The sequence below is a fragment of the Jaculus jaculus genome, chromosome 1 (genome assembly GCF_020740685.1).
Source record: "Jaculus jaculus isolate mJacJac1 chromosome 1, mJacJac1.mat.Y.cur, whole genome shotgun sequence".
NCBI classification, from domain to species: domain Eukaryota; kingdom Metazoa; phylum Chordata; class Mammalia; order Rodentia; family Dipodidae; genus Jaculus; species Jaculus jaculus.
The window spans coordinates 57210323-57229114 of NC_059102.1; the positions used below are offsets into that span (position 1 = coordinate 57210323).

The following is an 18792-nucleotide window of genomic DNA, read 5'->3' on the forward strand; positions in this document are numbered from 1 at the left end:
AATTTTATAGTATAAAGCACAAAAATTAGATTGGTTAGAACTCATAAAAAAAGTCTCTAGCTTCCTTTAATTCCAGCACTCACCAGGCAGAGGCTGAAGGTTCATGGTGAGTTTAAGGCCACCCTGAGACTACATAGTGAATTCCAGGTCACCCTGGGCTAGAGAGAGACCATACCTTCAAAACTGAAACAAAACAAAAAGTCTCTAGATGTGTGTGTGTGTGTGTGTGTGTGTGTGTGTGTGTGTGTGCATGTGTGTTTAGGACAGGGTCTTACTGGCCTCAAATTTGAGATCCAGTCTGCTGGGATTACAGGTAAACTCCACCGTGGCCAGCCTAGATGAATTCTCTAGCTGATTTAGCTTTTGGATTCCACTGTGCTAAAAAGTAAAAAGAATAAGCTCTCTTAGGGTTGCTGGTTTTAGTCATCTAGAAGATTCAACACACATTTACAAGATTAGCTAGAATAAGACAAAAAAAAAATACGCAAGCTAGGGAAAGTGGGTGTGAGGCTATTGGAACTTACACACCAGGAGTGAAAATTGGGCACAGAGACTGGTGAGGCCGTCTTGCCAGAATCTACTCCAGCCCCAGTGTAGGCCAAACACATTCTGTTCTGCAATATATATCCGAAATAAATGCTCAAATCTGCTCACCAGAAAATACACACAGAACTACTCACAGCACGTTATTCTCATGAGGTGAAAGGGGCAGCAGCTCAATGTCTTCTACAGTAATGACAAACAGCAGGATAGTGACACACGGAACAGGTCACTAGACAGCCCCGGGAATCCAGAACCCACGACCCACAGAGCAACAGGGCTCAGTCCTAGAAACGGACATGGAGGGAGAAATGCCAGGCACAGGGCACACACTCCATGATACCACATATAATTTAATCTACAAGCTAAGAAGTAAGAGTAAAGACTTGGGGATATGATACAAAGGTGAGTGGCTTGAATAGATGGCTCCGTATGGGGAAGGAAAAGGGAGAACTTGGCAGAAAAGTGAGATGTCGTGTCTCAGAGACAATCCCTTCCCTTCAAAAGGCTGCTTGTGCTAGGCGTGATAGCACACACCTTTAATCCCAGCTCTGAGTTCGAGGCCAGCCTGGAGCTACAGAGTGAGTTCCAGGTCAGTCCAGTCCAGGCTACAGTGAGACCCTGCCTTGAAAAAGACCAAAAAAAAAAAGAAAAAAAAAAAGGATCTACTTGTAAGCTGGGCATGCACCTGTTTAATGCCAGCACTTGGGAGGCAGAGGTAGGAGGATCCCTGTGAGTTTTTTATAGAAAGCTGGGCATGCACCTGTTTAATGCCAGCACTTGGGAGGCAGAGGTAGGAGGATCCCTGTGAGTTCAAAGTCACCCTGAGACTACATAGTCAATTCCAGGTCAGCCTGGGCCAGGTTGAGACCCTACCTCAAAAAAAAAAAAAAAAAGACAGGAGGAAGGAAAGGAGAAAAATGTTCCAGACTTGCTATAATTGCTTTTTCATACTTTTCTTCAAGGTTAAAGAGTAGTAGACCAAAGCCAGGCACAGTGGCACAGCAACTGTCACCCTAATAATCAGGAGTCTGAGGCACAAGGATCTCAAGCCTGGGCCAGGTGGACCCTGGGCTACACTGTAAGACCCTAGCCTGGGGGGCGGGGAGTCACTGCCTATGCAATAAGCAGTAGCTGCAAGCCAGCCAGAGCAGCCGGTCTTCTCATCTCCTGTGCGCTCAGATACTACAAAAGGGATTAGTGTGTCTTCGGAGTTAAACTCATCTCCATTGCCCAATTCCATTAGCTAAATGAATTTTAAAAAATAAATAAATAAATAAAGCCACCTTCTTCAGTTACAGGGCTCCTGACACTGCAATACATAATTGTTTTCAATTAACTGATTGCTTCTGTAATGAAAAAAATGAAGGTAGTTATTTCTGACAGGTCTTTCAGTGCATATATCCACATGGAAATGTTCAACAGTATATCGGTTATAAGATTCTTCATTAGTGACGATGTCATTTGCTTCCAGCATCCATAATTTAAATGCAAAGTGCAAGGAAGGAAAAAGCAGACAGGTATGAGGTTTAAAGCTGGAAGGTGGAAATAAAACCCATCCCATGATGCCACCAGCTCAGGCCAGCATCTGCTCACAGTCACACCTCCAGTGGCTGGAGTCTTTTCCTGAGGCACTGTTGGCTTTCCCTCACAACAATTCTGTCGTTTTCTTTCCCTGGCCCTCCCAAGCACACTTGCACCATACGGTCCAGCAAGGCTGATTTTCCCAGAGTCTTGGAAAAAAAACAGAATGCCTTATTGAAATTGTAAGAGATAACTAGAAGAACCAAAAGATGAAAACATCAGTAAAGACTGGAAGGAAAGCCGTGCGTGGAGGTGCATGCCTTTAATCCAAGCACTCCAGAGGCAAAGGTAGGAGGATCACCATGAGTTCGAAGCTACCCCGAGACTACATAGTGAATTCCAGATCAGCCTGAGCTAAAGTGAGACCCTACTTCAAAAAAACAAACAAACAAAAATTTCAAGTGAGGGCTGGAGAGATGGCTTAGCGGTTAAGCGCTTGCCTGTGAAGCCTAAGGACCCCGGTTCGAGGCTCGGTTCCCCAGGTCCCACGTTAGCCAGATGCACAAGGGGGCGCACGCGTCTGGAGTTCGTTTGCAGAGGCTGGAAGCCCTGGCGCGCCCATTCTCTCTCTCTCCCTCTATCTGTCTTTCTCTCTGTGTCTGTTGCTCTCAAATAAATAAATAAAAATTATAAAAAAAAATAAATAAATAAAAAATTTCAAGTGAGCATGAGCTAGACCCTGCCTCGAAAAACCAAAAAAAAAAAAAAAAAAAAAAGACTGGAAGGAGGAGAAGAGAGGTGCGAGGTGGTACCAGCCCCGCTCCTTTTTGGCAAGTTAGGAGGTAATGGGAAATCAAACACAGAAGAGAGCAGTTTGCAAAGAAAGGTACACATGCTCTGACACGCCTCCATCAAATGGAGGCGCTGTATCCCCTCCCTTGAGGTCTGAGCAGCTGTCAAAAGCAGGGGAAGTTACATAATTTTGTAGATCAGGTAAGAAAGGGCCCCAGAGCTTCCACGTGATGTATGGGGGAGCTCACTGTAGGATGTGAGGGTTGGTTTTAGGTGTGAACTTGAAGCTTCCTTTGGGAGAAGACTGACAAGGACACTTCACTCTGGGAAAAGAAGTCACCAGCCATAATGTGGAAGGGTCTCATCCAATCAGGTGACAGCTTGAACAAAGCAGCCCCCTCCCCCCACCACCAAGAGGAAATTCCCCAGCAACCCCGTTCAGTTTTCATCTGTTCCACTGCTGTCCTACCTAGCCCCCCCCCACCCCCCCCCCACCCCCCCCACCCCCCCCCCCCCCCCCCGTTAACCCGCTCTGCAGATTTTAGACAAGATGGTCTCCAGAATCCTTTACTTAAAAAAATAAACAAATAAATGGCCGGGCATGGTGGTGCACACCTTTAATCCCAGCACTCCGGAGGCAGAGGTAGGAGGATTGCTGTGAGTTTGAGGCCACCCTGAGACTACGTAGTGAATTTCAGGTCAACCTGAGCTAGAGTGAGACCCTAATTTGACAAACCAAAAATGATAATAATAATAAAGAGCTAGAAAGATGGGTTAGTGGTCAAGGCACTTGCCTGCAAAGCCGAAAGTACCCAGATTCAATTCCCCAGGACCCACATAAGCCAGATGCACAAGGTGGTGTATGCGTGTGTAGTGGCTAGAGGCCCTGGTGCATCCATTTTCTCTCTCTCTCTCTCTCTCTCTCTACACACACACACACACACACACACACACACACGTATATGTATATACATACATACACACACACACACACACACACACACATATATATATATTCTGCCTCTTTTTCTCAAATAAATAAATTTTTAATTTATTAAAAATAAACATATTGTGGGCTGGAGTGATGGCTTAGTGGTTAAGGCATTTGCCTGCAAAGCCAAACGACCTTGGTTCGATTCCCCAGGACCCACATTAGCCAGATGCACAAGGGGGTGCACACTTCTGGAGTTTGTTTGCAGTGGCTGGAGGCCCTGGCACGCCCATTCCTTCTCTCTCTTTCTCTCTCTCTCTCCCTCTTTCTCTGTCAAACAAATAAATAAATAAAAATGAAATATTTTTTAAAAAACATATTGTTTAGACACACGTTCTGCGGAGTCCCCTGACTAATCCATGTGACAAGCCTGCTGACGTTTCTGCCTGGGGTCACAATGCAAGTGAGTGTGCGCACTGCAAGGCAGTCCATACTGACACCAGCCTCCAGCTGTCCCAGCCGAGGCCCAGCGTCGCCCGGGGAAGCCCGCTCAACAGCGCGTGACAGCATCTCAGGAGCCTCCGGTGCCGCCACCAGAGCCCCTCAACCACAGAACCCGTAACACCACCGAACAATTTTTAAGCCACTAAATTCTGGGGTAATTTTGTATAATAATCACCTGAAAACAGAAATAGCAGTTACCATTTAACTGTACATAATGTAACATAACATTTAACAAGAGTGTAGCTGAGCTGGGATCAGGGAGAAGTGTTGAGTTTTAGCTTTTACTTTAAACCCTTTGGTGTCTGCCTTAATTACACTGTGAAAACTTTAGGAAACTTTAAAGTTCAGAAATTTAGAAGAAATGCCAACATGGCATATCACCCAGTCTTCCAAGTATTCTCGTGGAGCAAATCTGTGACTGTCTCAATCAACAGAGTTGGTTTTCACTCATTTAACCCTCACAATAAATCCTGTGAAGGAGAGGATTCATTATCCCGACACGGGGTTTTCAGACATACGTTTCTCACGAGCTGGCCTTGAACTCAGTCTTCCAACATCAGCGTTGGGAAGGATTACAGGCCTGCACCATCAAACCTGGCTTATTATTCACAGCCAGGAAAGTGAGGCACTTACCAGAGGTCACAGAGAAAGCATCAGGCCCTAGATTTCAGTGACTTTGTGGGGATGCAGAGCCACAGTACTTACAGGAAAGCAATGGGGCTGGCTTGACCATCAAGTCCATGGAACAAGGGCATAATCTCAGTGTCATTTGGCTGGGCCTCAGGCCATGTGACTGGCCAGGCTATTATACATCCAGCAGTGCTGGTGACCTTATATATATATTTTTAAATTATCTGATGCCAGGCATGGTGGTGCATGCCTTTAATCCCAGCACTTGGGAGGCAGAGGTAGGAGGATCACTGAGAGTTCGAGGCCACCCTGAGACTACATAGTTAATTCCAGGTCACCCTGGGCCAGAGTGAGACCCTATCTCAAAAAACAACAACAAAAAAAAAATTATTTATTTGAGAGACAGAGGCAAAAAGGGAGAAAGAGAGACAGACAGACAGATGGAATGGGCATGCCAGGGCTTCCAGCCACTACAAACAAACTCCAGATGCATGTGCCACCTTGTACATCTGGCTTATGTGGGTTCTGGGAAATTGAACCTGGGTCCTTAAGCTTCACAGGCAAGTGACTTAACCACTAAGCCATCTCTCCAGCCCAACCTTACTTTTTCTACAAACACTGCTTACATGAGACACTCTTCATCTCCACCTGTGCCATTTCTCCACCTACTATAAACATAGAATTCCTCCACCAGAGCCTCGTATGTCATAGAAGTCTAATTACTGTTTACTAACGGTAACGGATATTGCCTTATTCTAAATGCCGGTCTTGTGTACCTGCCCTCACGTTCACAGTCAAACCCACAACGCTGACGTACATGTGCAAAACCACTCTCTCCCTAAAAGATGCCAAGTATTTTCTTCCTGCCTTTTTTTGTTTGTTTGTTTTTGTTTTACAAGGGACAGTCGCGCTCTAACCCAAGCTAACCTGAATGCACTATGTAGTCTAAGGCTGGCCTCGAACACATGCTGGGATTAAAGGTGTGCACCACTACAGCCAGCCCCTGCCTGTCCTTTGACTCAGCTAGTTATTTACTACCTTCCAAAAGAATAGCAAGGAAGCCTGTACCAGATCCACTGTTCAGGAAGCCAAGGGGGTCTCAATGCGCACACCTCTCTCCTGAGGAGGCTTATCTTCCCAACTTGTTTCTGAGACACCTTGACACTCAGCCCAAGATTTTCTGTTGTAAGAAGCCACCCTTAGGTGTCCACACAGGAAAGAGCTGACTCAGAACCCCAGCAAGCACAGTATTTATTAACAAAATATCCCTTTCCGTCTTGAACAGAAATTTGGCCTAACTCATAAAATAATGACCCTGCCTCAAAAAACGAAAAACAAAAACAAAAGAAAAGCTCCATGTGACTGCTAAAAGAAATCCCAACCAAGGGGCTTGGAGATAGCTCAGTAGTTAAGGTGCTTGCCAGCAAAGCCTACGGACAGACACAGGTTTGATTCCCCAGTAATCATGTAAAGCCAGATGGACAAAGTGGCACATGCATCTGGCATGTGTAGCAGCTAGAGACTCTGGTGTGGCCATTCTCACTCTCCATCTGCCTCTTTCTCTCTGTGTCTCTCTTAAATCAGTATTTCTTTGATCATGTCCACATTAGGTTGAGGGTAACCCAACCTCCACAGGTAGCAGTGCAACACTTAGGAGCTAGAAACATTCCAAGAGAATCTGGGTACTAAGCATCTAAGAAAGGGAAGATGCCAAGTGTGGTGGCGCACGCCTTCAATCCCAGCACTTGGGAGGCAGAGGTAGGAGGATCGCCATGAGTTTGAGACCACCCTGAGATTAAATAGTGAACTCCAGATCAGCCTGGGCTTGAGTGAGATCCTACCTCAAAATAAATAAATAAATAAAACTGCTCAATCACAGAATGCATAAGCTGCTGCAGCCCACAACAAAATACCACAAAGCTATGGAAACGAGCTACAGCAACATGCGGAGTCACAGGAATAATGTTGGAGGGGGGAATATCAGACATAGGACTAGATAGATGGCTTAGTGGTTAAGGTGCTTGCCTGCAAAGTCTAACTAAGGACCCAGGTTCTATTCCCCAGTACCCATATAAAGCCAGATAAACAAAGGGACGCATGTTCAGAGTTCATTTGCAATGGCAGGAGGCCTTCCTTGGTGTGCCCATGCTATTTCAAGTTTTGTTTTTTTTTTTTCGAGGTAAGGTTTCACTCTAGCTCAGGCTGACCTGGAATTCGCTATGTAGTCTCAGGGTGGACTCGAACTCATAGTGATCCTCCTCCCTCTGCCTCCCTAGTGCTGGGATTAAAGACGTGCGCCACCACGCCCAGCACTCTTTCAAGTATGTTTGAAAATGTACAGAAGGGCTGGAGAGATGGCTTAGTGGTGAAGGTGCTTGCCTATGAAGCCTTAGGGCTTTATTTGACTCTCCAGGTCCCTTGTAAGCCAGACACACAGTGACACAGCGCATAAGGTGGCACATGCGCTTAAAGGAGTACATGTGTCTGGAGTTCAATTACAGTAGCTGAAGGCCCTGGTGTACCAATTCTCTTCCTCTCTCACCCTCACATTAAAAAAAACAACACTGGGCATGGTGGCACACGCCTTTAATCCCAGCACCTGCCAGGCAGAGGTAGGAGGATCGCCATGAGTTCGAGGCCACCCTGAGACTCCATAGTGAATTCCAGGTCAGCCTGAGCTAGAGTGAGACCCTACCTTGAAAAAACAAAATAAATAAATAAATAAATAAATAATGAAAAAAACAAAAAGAGCAGTCTGTTGAGTTTGCCTCAAAATAAAAAAAGTATCATATGATTCCACATGTAGAGTATAAAACCATGCAAATCCAGCCTACAGCTGGCACAGTGTTTCCTCCAAGGAGGTGGTGCTGAGAAAGCACAGAAGCAGTGTCTGCATCATTCTGACAAAACTCTGGTTCTTGAGCTGCATGTTGGTGATAAGTATATCTTTACTTTGCAACAATTTTTCAAATGTGAGCACATAAGATCCATACATCTGGGCTGGAGACATGGATCAGTGGTTAAGGTGCTTGCCTGCAAAGCCAAGGGACCCAGGTTCAATTCCCCAGGACCCACATAAGCAGATACACAGGTGGCACATGCATCTGGAGCTCACTTGTGGGGCTAGAAGCCCTGGCATGCCCTTTCTCTCTCTCCCTCTCTTTATCTCCCTCCCTCTTTCTCTCTCTCTCAAATGAATGTTTTCTTTTTAAATCTCACATCTGGCAAAATTCAATTTTTACTTAGATGACAAGAGCCAAGTTGCCCATGCAACAGGCATGTAATTTCCTATAACACTTAAAACCAATTTGACCCTTTAAAACTTGCAGGCTGGAAAGATTGCTTAGCAGTTAAGGTGCTTGCCTGTGAAGCCTAAGAACTCATGTTTAAATCTGTAGGACCCACATAGCCAGATGCAGTGATGCAAGCATGCAATGTCGCATATGTGCCACAAGAGGGCACACGCTGGAGTTCGCAGCAGCAGAATGCCCTGGGCACCTATTCTTTCTTAAAGGATTTTTTCTTAAAGGACACAGCTTTAATCCCAGCTCTTGGGAGGACGCAGGAAGGAGAGGTAGGAAGATCTCCATGAATCTGAGGCCACCCTGAGACTATATAGTGAGTTCCACATCAGACTGGGCTAGAGCAAGACCCTAACCAAGGAAGTGAAAGATCTCTACAATGAAAACTTTAAAACACTCAAGACAGAAATTGTAGAATGCACTGAAAAATGGAAACATCCCAAGTTGCTGGATTGAAAGAATCAATATTGTGAAAGTGTCAACCTTATCAAAAGCAATCTACACATTTAATGCAATCCCCATCAAAATTCCAATGACATTCTTCACAGAATTAGAAAAAAAAAATCCTAAAATTCATTTGGAAGCACAAAAAACTCTGAATATTTAAAACAATTTTGAACAATAAAAGTAAGGCTGGTGGTATCACCATGCCTGATTTTAACCTATATTACAGAACCACAGTAACAGCATGGTACTGGCACAAAAACAAACATGTAGATCAATGGAACAGAATAGAGGACCTACATGTAAGTCTGGGTAGCTCAGCCCCCTGATCTTCAAAGAAAATGCCAAAAATACTCATTGGAGAAAAGACAGCCTCTTCAGCAAATGATGCTGGGAGGGGGGGAGGGACTAGATATGTATCTGTAGAAGGATGAAAATAGATCCTTATCTCTCTCCATGCATAAGAATTAAGTCCAAATGTATCAAAGACCTTAACAACAGACTCTGAAACTGCTAGAGGAAAAAGTAGGGGAAACACTTCAACATAATGGTCCTGGCAAAGACTTTCTGAATACAACCCTCAGGAAATAAAACCACGGATCAGCCTTTGGGACCTCACAAAATTACAAGGCTTTTGTACAGTAAAGGACACTGTGAATAGAGCAAAGAGGCAACCTAGAGCATGGGAGAAAATCTTTGCCAGCTATACATCTGATAGAGGTTTAATATACAAAGAACTCAAAAAACTAAATAATAGAGCCAAGCATGGTGGTACACACCTTTAATCCCAGCACTTAGGAGGCAAAAGTAGGATTGTCATGAGTTTGAAGCCAACCTGAGACTACACAGTGAGTTTCAGGTCAGCCTGGGCTATAAAACCCTACCTCTAAAAAACCAAAAAAAAAAAAAAAAGAAAGAAAGAAATCAAACAACATAATTAAAAACTGGGCTATGAAACTAAATAGAATTTTCTCAAAAAAAAGAAATACAGATAGCATATAAACATCTTAAAAAATGTTCTACATCCCCAGCCATCAGGGAAATGAAAATTAAAACTATGTTGAAGCTGTGAGTTGGAGGCCACCCTGAGACTACATAGTGAATTCCAGGTCAGCCTTGGTGAGACCCTTCCTCAAAAAAAAAAAAAAAAAAAAACCTATGTTGAGATTCCATCTCACTCCTGTCAGATTGGCCACCATCATGAAAACAAATGACCATAAATGCTGGCGAGGATGTGGAAAAAAAGGAACCCTTCTACACTGCTGGTGGGAATGCAATCTGGTCCAGCCATTGTGGAAAACAGTGTGGAAGTTCCTGAGACAGCTCAAAATAGATCTACCATATGACCCAGCTATAGCACTCCTAGGCATATATCCTAAGGACTTCACTCACTACCCTAGAGATACTTGCTCAACCATGTTTATTGCCACTCCGGTCACAATAGCTAGGAAATGGAACCAGCCTAGATGTCCCTTAACTGATGAGTGGGAAATGAAGATGTGGTACATTTACACAATGGAGTTCTACTCAGCAGAAAAGAAAAATGAAGTTATGAAATTTGCAGGAAAATGGATGAATCTGGAAAGGATTATACTAAGTGGGGTAACCCAGGCCCAGAAAGCCAAACTTAGCATGTTCTCTCTCAGATATGGATCCTAGCTACAAATGTTTAGACTCGTGTGTGAGCTAAAACCAAAAATCGGTAGCAGAGGCCAGTAAGCCAGAAAAAGGCTATAAGGGAGGGAGAGACTTGAGAGGACGGCATTGTACATATGTAAGTAGAAGAACAGATTATAGGGAGTGGAGTGGCCTAAGCGAGGCCAAAGGAAGAGATTGAGTAAGAGAAGGGTGGAAGGGAGGTCAATCAAAATTCAAGATATTCTGAATACGACATATGAAAGCCTACTTTTTTGGATAAAGGCACATCCAAAAGCCAAACAGTGTTACTATAATATTTTCAGTGCCAGGGATGGGTTATCTTCCAGGGAGTTGTTGGCCCAGGAGGTCCCTCATGCCTCCAAAACATTACAGGCTATTGTTTAGGCCCTTGGTTTCCCACCAGAAACAACTGGGAAGACCCTATTGCTGAAGACTTCACATGCCTGGGCGACAAGGTCACTAAGAAATCAAGCTGGACCTGAACTGAAAACCTTTTTTCTATAGACCAACTGAAGGAAAGCTGGAAAAAGCTGCACTGCATGCAGCCCTATGGGAGACAGAAGTCATCAGCAGTGAAAACAGTGGACGCTGGAAGCCTCAAGTTCGGCCCGACAGGCCAAATGCCTGACAGGTGCAATAGTGGCATGTCTATTCTGGGGCAAAACAACTGCTATCTAACTGCACTGGAGGCCCACTCTATGGGAGGGAATACATGCCTAGTACTGAAAACCTAATCAAAAGCCTATGTATGGGAGGAGAGGTCATGAGCTTTACTACTCTCACTTTTGGTTAGAGAAGCTTCTCTTTTCCGATGGCAGTGCCCATTGGGATGAACCAAAAGGCAACACAGTACTGTGACAGAGGACCGTTCAGCACTGAAACATCTCCAACATACCCTCCAAGACTCAGGGTCCATTGCAGAAGAGGTAGTGGAAAGAATGTAAGAGCCAAAGGACAAGGACATGTATGAAGATTCCTTACAATTGCAATTGTCCAGAAAGAAATTAGCTTCAATATCCACAACCTCACAATGCCTAGCAATACCTTCATAAGACCCTCATAATAGGAGAAAAAGATAATAACATCAAAATAAAAGACATAACGGAGAGCGGGAGGGGATATGATGGACAGTGTAGTGAAGATTATGGTTTATTACCTGTAAGTATGGAAGTTGTCAATAAAAAATTATATCTAGCCGGGCGTGGTGGCACACACCTTTCATCCCAGCACTTGAGAGGCAGAGGTAGGAGGATCGTTGTAAGAGGCCAGTCTGAGGACGACATAATAAATCCAGGTCAGCCTGGGCTAGAGCAAGACACTACCTCAAAAAACCAAACAACCTAGGTTTGATTCACCAGTAACCATGTAAACAGAGACACATGCATCTGGAGTTGCAGTGGCTAGAGGCTCTGGTGCATCCCTTCTCTCTCTCTCTCTCCTTGCATATTAAAAAAAAAAAAAATGGGGCTGGAGAGATGGCTTAGCGGTTAAGCGCTTGCCTGTGAAGCCTAAAGACTCTGGTTTGAGGCTCGGTTCCCCAGGTCCCACGTTAGCCAGATGCACAAGGGGGCACATGCGTCTGGAGTTCGTTTGCAGAGGCTGGAGGCCCTGCCACGCTCATTCTCTCTCTCTCCCTCTATCTGTCTTTCTCTCTGTGTCTGTCGCTCTCAAATAAATAAATAAAAAATTTTTAAAAAAAAGAGGGTGGACCATAGACCAGAAGTATGAAAGGTGATGCCATTTGGGTAACTTCAACTCTGCTCACTGAAACTTTTCCAACACATAGAAATGAGCCCACAAAAGCCAGATGAAGCATGTGTAATTTCTCACTGACTCACTGCAGTCCTTCTCAATCTGCACACCGTACAGTTAGTCCACAGCACCTCCCCTCCTCACCCCCTGCCTTGCGAGCACTGCCCCTTGGTTCTCCTATAACACCCTTGCATTCTCCTTGTCTGCACCCCTTCTCTCCTCTGGGGCTGAGATTAACATACAAGCACATGAACTCACAGGACTATTTGTCACCAAGTGCTGACACTCATAAATTGAACCTGGGCTTGAGTGTATCGATGCCCGTGGCTTCTTTCTTTCTTTTCCATGAGCTTGGCAAACATTGTATTTTATTTTAGAATGTATTTTATTTATCTATTTTGAGAGAGGGAAGTAGATAAAGAGAATGGGCACATCAAGGCATCCAGCCTCTGCAAATAAACTCCAGATGCATGTGCCCCTTTGTGCATGTGGCTCTACGTAGGTACTAAGAAATGGAATCTTAGGCTTCACAGACAAATGTCTTAACCCCTCAGCCATCTCTCTAGCGCCATGGCAAATATTTTTAGAAACTATTTTGGGGCTGGAGAGATGGCTTAGTAGTTATGGTGCTTGCCTGCGAAACCTAAGGGCTCAGAGGTTTGATTCTCCAGATCCCACATAAACCAGATGCACAAGGTGGCACATGCATATGGAGTTCATTTGCAGTGGCTGGACGACCTGGCTCACCCATTCTCTTTCTAATAAATACATAAAAATAAAAACTTTTTTTAAAAAAACTACTTTTAGGTGCTAGGGGTGGAACTCAGTAGTAGAGTACTTGACAAGCCCACTTAAGGTCCTGGGTTGGGGTCCTCAGTAATGAAGACTAACAAAACCTCTGCTTTTAAAATGAAAGGTGTCTCTATCCTCTCTCCTTGTCTCTTTCCCCTCCCCCTCTCTCCACTCTGCTGCACCACCATTGGTGGAAGAGGCAGGTTTATAGCTGGGAAAGATCACCAAAGGTGCCTCTGGACCCTGAGGGTAAATGCATTGGCAACTTGGCTGATGTCATCTCTAGTTAGCAGTGAGTGTCTCTTTAAGGAGGCATGGCTTCTTCAATAGACAACCTGGCCTCCAGCCCCACTTTTTAGTCTCCCCTATGTGACTGCCCAGACCTTCCTTCAACTACCGCAGCACTTTTCCCCAAGACTCGAAACAGCAAAATAACCCAAGTGCTCTCTTTCCATCTCTATCGCAGTAACCGCCTTACGGTGGGGGAGTGGGGCTGAGGGAAGGAAACGGGGAACAGAGTCGCGGGGGGGAGGGTTTGGGAAGCAATGAAAATATTCCAGATTAGACAGAGTTGATGATTGCATAACTTTGTGATTATAGGAAAAGCAAATGAATTATGCAACTAAAACATGTATCTTTGTGCTTATTACATGTCAAATTTGGAAGTACCCAACTTGTAGTAGAGAACGCTGGAGGAGGAAAGAAAAGCGAGCAGAAAAACAACTAAATACCATCTAAAAATCAAGTTGAGTAAACGCATCATAAAGTGAAATAAGCAAAGAGGCTGACTCCACTCAGCTTAGGAGGTGAACGGTTATTGATCTAGGGTCCTCTGGTTGTCGTAGGGCTCTCGGCCCCATTCCATAATCCATTAATTAATAGGATGAACCTACCCTCCGTTGAGACAAAGTAAGGCCGGCGAGCGCTGGGGGACGCCGCCGACCGTGATCCACGCCGGCGGGAGCGAGGCGGGCTCGGGGTCGGCCGTGGGAAGCACAGCCGGTGCTGGCCTGCGGCGGGACCTGGGCGAAAAGTTGCCTCTGCAAGTTCCGCGGGGACTTGGTGCAGGATGAAGCCCCGAGGCGGCGGCTGCCAGGGCGCAGGGCTCGGGAGGAGGAGGAGGAAGAGCGCGGGGATCAAGTGCGCTTTAGGACGTTGGCACCCGCCGGGGCCCTGGCGCACGACCTCCCGAAGCCCACGCTGTCCCGGCCCGGTGGGACAGTCCCTAAACAGCGGAGCGCAGCTCCCCTCCCCCACCGCCCGGCCCCGGCAGCCCCCGGCCGGAGCCAGCCGTCTCGGAGTCCGCGAAGGGCGACCCGCGGCCACCTGCCGCCGGAGGACCGAGAATAAAGGGGTCCCGACCTCCCCTTGGGCGGCGCGAACCCTCGGCCTTGCGGAGAGTTGTCTCATGACGGGGAATGCTGGTCACCCCGGACCAGAAAGAGCCCAGAGGCACCCACGGGCCAGCGGGCCCCGGCTGGGGGTGTCCGGAGGCGGCCGCCCCTCCTCCGCCCGCCCGGTACGTACTTTCCCGCTGCTCCGTGCCCGGGACACAGCGCGCTCCAGGTTCGGAGCCCGGCTCGACCCACCCCGACAGCAGCGGCTGCAGAAGACGAAGCCACCCCTGCGACTCTTCTCCAGGGTCGCCCTGATGGGTGTCCGGGCGAACAGAGCCCAGGGCTGCCCCGAGCCACCGTCACCGCCTCCGATCGATCGTCCCCGCCGTGCGCACGGGGTTGGCGGGGCCGGGGCCGGGCGGGGGTGGCAGGCGGGGCGCGCGCGCGGCCGGGGACCGGGGGCGCAGCGCGGAGCGGGCGACACTCACCTCCGGAGAGCCGCGCGTCGCAACCTGGCGCGCGGGGCCGGCGGGCGGGCGGGCGAGCGGGGCGGGGCGGGGCGGGGCGGGGCGCCGAGGGGCGGGCCTCCCGGGCAGCGCCACAATTAAATCCCGGGCCGCGCCGCCGCCGCCAGCACGCGGAATCCCGGAGCCCAGCCGAGCGCAGGGACGCACCGGCCCGCAGACCTTCCTCTTCCATCCCCAAAAGCAGTCCAGTTGTGCACCCCGCTCTTTGTACCCGGAGAGCCGGCCGCGGCGGGCCCAGTGCGCCTGCGCGCTGTCCGGACCCGACCAGGGACACCTCGGACTCCCGCCACCCCGACGCGCTCGCTCCACGCGGCTGCACCTGACCGCCCCGCGGACAGCAAAGCCCTTCCTGCCCTGGAGACTGCTCGGCCCGTCCTCTCTACGAGGGGAGCCGGGCGCGCGAGGGGGCACGGTTAACACCCCAACCTAGCGCCTTTGTACCGAGTGCTAGTTCCGCGCCACTAAAAGAAGGAGGGGGTTGGAGAAATGATGGCTTGGGGGTTAAGGCCTTTTGCTACAAAGCCAAAGGACCATGGTTAGATTCCCCAGGACCCAAGTAAGTGAGATGCACAGGGTGGCACATGATCTGGAGTTTGCTTGCAGCGGCTGGAGACCCTGATGTGCACATTCTTTCCTCTCCCTCCCTCTCCCTCCTTACCTCTCCCTCCCTCTCCTTCTCCCCCCACTCTGTCTCATAAATAAATTGGGGGCTGGAGAGATGGCGTAGTGGTTAAGGTGTTTTCTTGCAAAGCCAAAGGACCTAGGTTCAATTCCCCAGGACCCACATAAGCCAGGTGCATGCGTCTGGAGATTGTTTGCAGTGGCTGGAGACCCTAGCGCGCCCATTCTCTCTGTCTGCTTCTCAAATAAATAAGTGGGGGGGAAGGATGAGGGGGACTCCTCAGCGTGCTGGGCACTGGCTTCCCGCTGATCTAAAGCACAGCAGACGCTGGCACGTTTAGGAACTTCTCACCAGCAAGAGCCACCCCAGGGTCCTCAATGGCCATCACAGCTGCTTGACCCACAGCCTGATGTTCAACGCAGGACAATTGTTCAGGGGACTCCAGAGAGGCTAGGCCTGCCTCCTGAATGAATGCTGGACCAAAGTCGGAAGTCAGTCCATCCTGCAGAGATAAGTAGGAACTGAGGCCAAGGACAGAAAGACGGACTATTAAAAAAAAACCTGTAGAAAACTATAGAAAAATTAATTGGGGCTAGAGAGATGGCTTAGCCGTTAAAGCGCAAGCCTGGGAAGCCTAAGGGCAGGGGTTCACGTCTCCAGATCCCAGTTCATCAGATGCACAAGGGGGTGCATGAATCTGGAGTTCTTTTTGCAATGGCTAGAGGCCCTGGGTGCCCATTCTCTCTCTCTCTCGCTCACTCGCTTGATCTCTCTCTCTCTCACTCTCTCTCGCTCTCCCTCTCTCCCTCCCTCTCCCAGTCTCAAATAAATAAAAATAAAATCTTTTTTAAAAATTAATTAGTTAAAAAAATGGCCGGGAGTCGTAGCCCAAGCCTTTAATCCCAGCACTCAGAGGCAGAAGTAGGAGGATCGCTATGAGTACGAGGCCACGCTGAGACTCTATATTGAATCCCAGGTCAGCCTGAACTAGAGTAAAACCCTACCTCGGGGAAAAAAAAAAAAAACAGGTGTGCCCCTAAACTAGCATAGTTTTTAAATTTTATTTATTTCTCTTTCCCATCTTACAAGATGGCGGGTGAAAAGTCCGAGAAAGCAGACACTGAGAAGAAACCTGCAGTCAAGAAGGCTGATGCTGTTGGCAGGGCTAAAAAGGGTGACCCTAAGGTTACAAAGCCAAAGAAAGGGAAGCCCCACTGCAGCCAGAATTGAGAGGAATTGGCAGGTACTCCCGATCAGCTATGTATTCCAGAAAGGCTCTGTACAAGAGGAAGTACTCAACTGCCCAATCCAAGGTTGTAAAGAAAAAAAGGGAAAAGGTTCTTGCTACGGTCACAAAACCAGTCGTTGGTGACAAGAATGGAGGTACCCGCATGGTTAAGCTTCGTAAAATGCCGAGGTATTATCCTAATGAAGACGTGCCACGGAAGCTGTTGAGCATGGCAAGAAACCCTCCGGTCAGCATGTGAGACGCTGCGCGCCAGCATCACTCCCGGGACCATCCTGATCATCCTCACAGGACGCCACAGAGGCAAGAGAGTGGTTTTCCTGAAGCAGCTGGAAAGTGGCTTACTACTTGTGACTGGACCTCTTTCTCTCAATCGAGTTCCTCTGCGTAGAACACACCAAAAGTTTGTCCTTGCCACCTCCACAAAAATTGATATCAGCAAAGTTAAAATTCCTAAACACCTCACTGATGCTTACTTCAAGAAGACGAAACTGCGGAAGCCCAGGCATCAGGAAGGCGAGATCTTTGACACAGAGAAGGAGAAGTACGAGATTACAGAGCAACGTAAGATCAGAAAGCTGTGAACTCGCAAATTTTGCCAAAGATCAAAGCTGTTCCTCAGCTCCAGGGCTACCTGTGGTCGGTTTTTGCTCTAACGAATGGAATTTATCCTCACAAATTGGTGTTCTAAGTTTCTTACTAAGAACCTAATTAAACAACTGATAAATTTGTAATATATATATATATGTATGTATATTTATTTATTTGAGAGAAGGAAAGAGGCAGAGAAACGAACTCCAGATGCATGTGTCCCCTTGTGCATCTGGCTTATGTGGGTCCTGGGGAATTGAACCGAGGTCCTTTGGCTTTGCAGGCAAGTGCCTTAACCATTAGCCATCCCTCCAGCCCAAACTAGCATAATTTAATGCCATCTTTCAAACCACTGGTGCTCTGGATAGGGAGGGCTCTCTTGACCTTTCTGGCATGCCACATGCAACCAGTCAGCCTCATCCACATCTCACCATCTTATGTGCTAAAAAGAAATCGGTCATAGGCCAAAACGACTGCAACTGAGACGTGGCTAGGAAACACACCTTAAACTTGGTGGTCCCCCGACTGCTGGCATAAGCAAAGGAAGGTGTTCAAGACAGGAAAGTTCATTTCCTCAGCCTTGGTCAGCTGCTCTAGCATAAGCCAGCAAACCTTCTGCTCCTCTGGACCTTGTTTCTTTCATCCCCCAAAACAGGACCTTTGGGTTGGGCAGCCACTCTCAACTTGTTCCAGTGCCCACAAGGCTCTGAAAAGAATAACCATTTTCAACTGTGGTACCAGGCAGGGAGTCAGAAGCACGGGGGCCCTGCTTTTTGTTTGTTTTGTTTTTTGTGGTAGAGGTAGAAGTAGGGTCTCACTCTAGCCTAGGCTGACCTGGAATTCATTATGTAGTGAACTCACAGCGATCCTCCTACCTCTGCCTCCTAAGTGTTGGGATTAAAGGCGTACACCACCTGTCCAGCTTTTTTTTTTTTTTTTCCTGGTTTTTCGAGGTAGGGTCTCGCTCTAGCCCAGGCTGACCTGGAATTCACTACGTAGTCTCAGGGTGGCCTTGAACTCACAGTGATCCTCTTACCCCTGCCTCCTGAGTGCTGGGGTTAAAGGCATGCGCCACCACACTCAGCTGTTTCCTCTTTGTTTACCCGCAAGTTTTATGCACACAGGATGTCAGAATACTCAACAAGTCAGCAAGTTTTGGCTGACTCAATTTCAGTGTAGTTTAGAGCAAAGTGGGTCTCCATAGCATACCCAAGTGTGTACCTAGGAATAGTAACACTGTAATACTTTGGTAATGTCAAAGCCATCTACCATTGCTATTGCAGTGAGAGTATGTGTTGCAAGTATTCACCGCAAATGTCCTTTGTCACTAATCACCTTCTCATAAGCAGTTTAGCTTTCTGAGAAATTTCGTATTGCAATAAAAAACAACCTCTCCCAGAACTTGGTGGGTCACTTGGGAGGCAGAGGTAGGAGGACATCTGCATGTGAAGTCAGCCTGGGACTACACAGTGAATTCCAGGTCAGCCTAGGTTACAGTGAGATCCTACCTGGAAAAAAAAAAAAAAAAAAACAGGCCAGGAGTAGTGACGCACTTTGATCCCAGTACTCCAGAGGCAGAGGTAGGAGGCTAGCTATGAG

The 18792-nt window shown here is 47.4% G+C and overlaps 1 protein-coding gene and 1 pseudogene across 3 annotated transcripts in view; one reads left to right on the forward strand and one right to left on the reverse strand.

The window, feature by feature from the left end:
• Kank1 (KN motif and ankyrin repeat domains 1) overlaps positions 1–14526 on the reverse strand; it is a 270405-nt gene extending 255879 nt beyond the window's left edge. For 2 of the 3 annotated variants that reach the window (XM_004653151.2, XM_045145270.1), the window contains exon 1: positions 14398–14525. The gene's annotated coding sequence lies outside the window, so the exon portion shown is untranslated. Of the gene's footprint in view, positions 1–14397 lie in introns of all 3 variants that reach the window. The other variant, XM_045145275.1, reaches the window with a different exon arrangement.
• Positions 14527–16442: 1916 nt separating this feature from the next.
• On the forward strand, positions 16443–17333 carry LOC123455606 (annotated as a pseudogene).
• The last annotated feature ends 1459 nt before the right edge of the window (positions 17334–18792 follow it).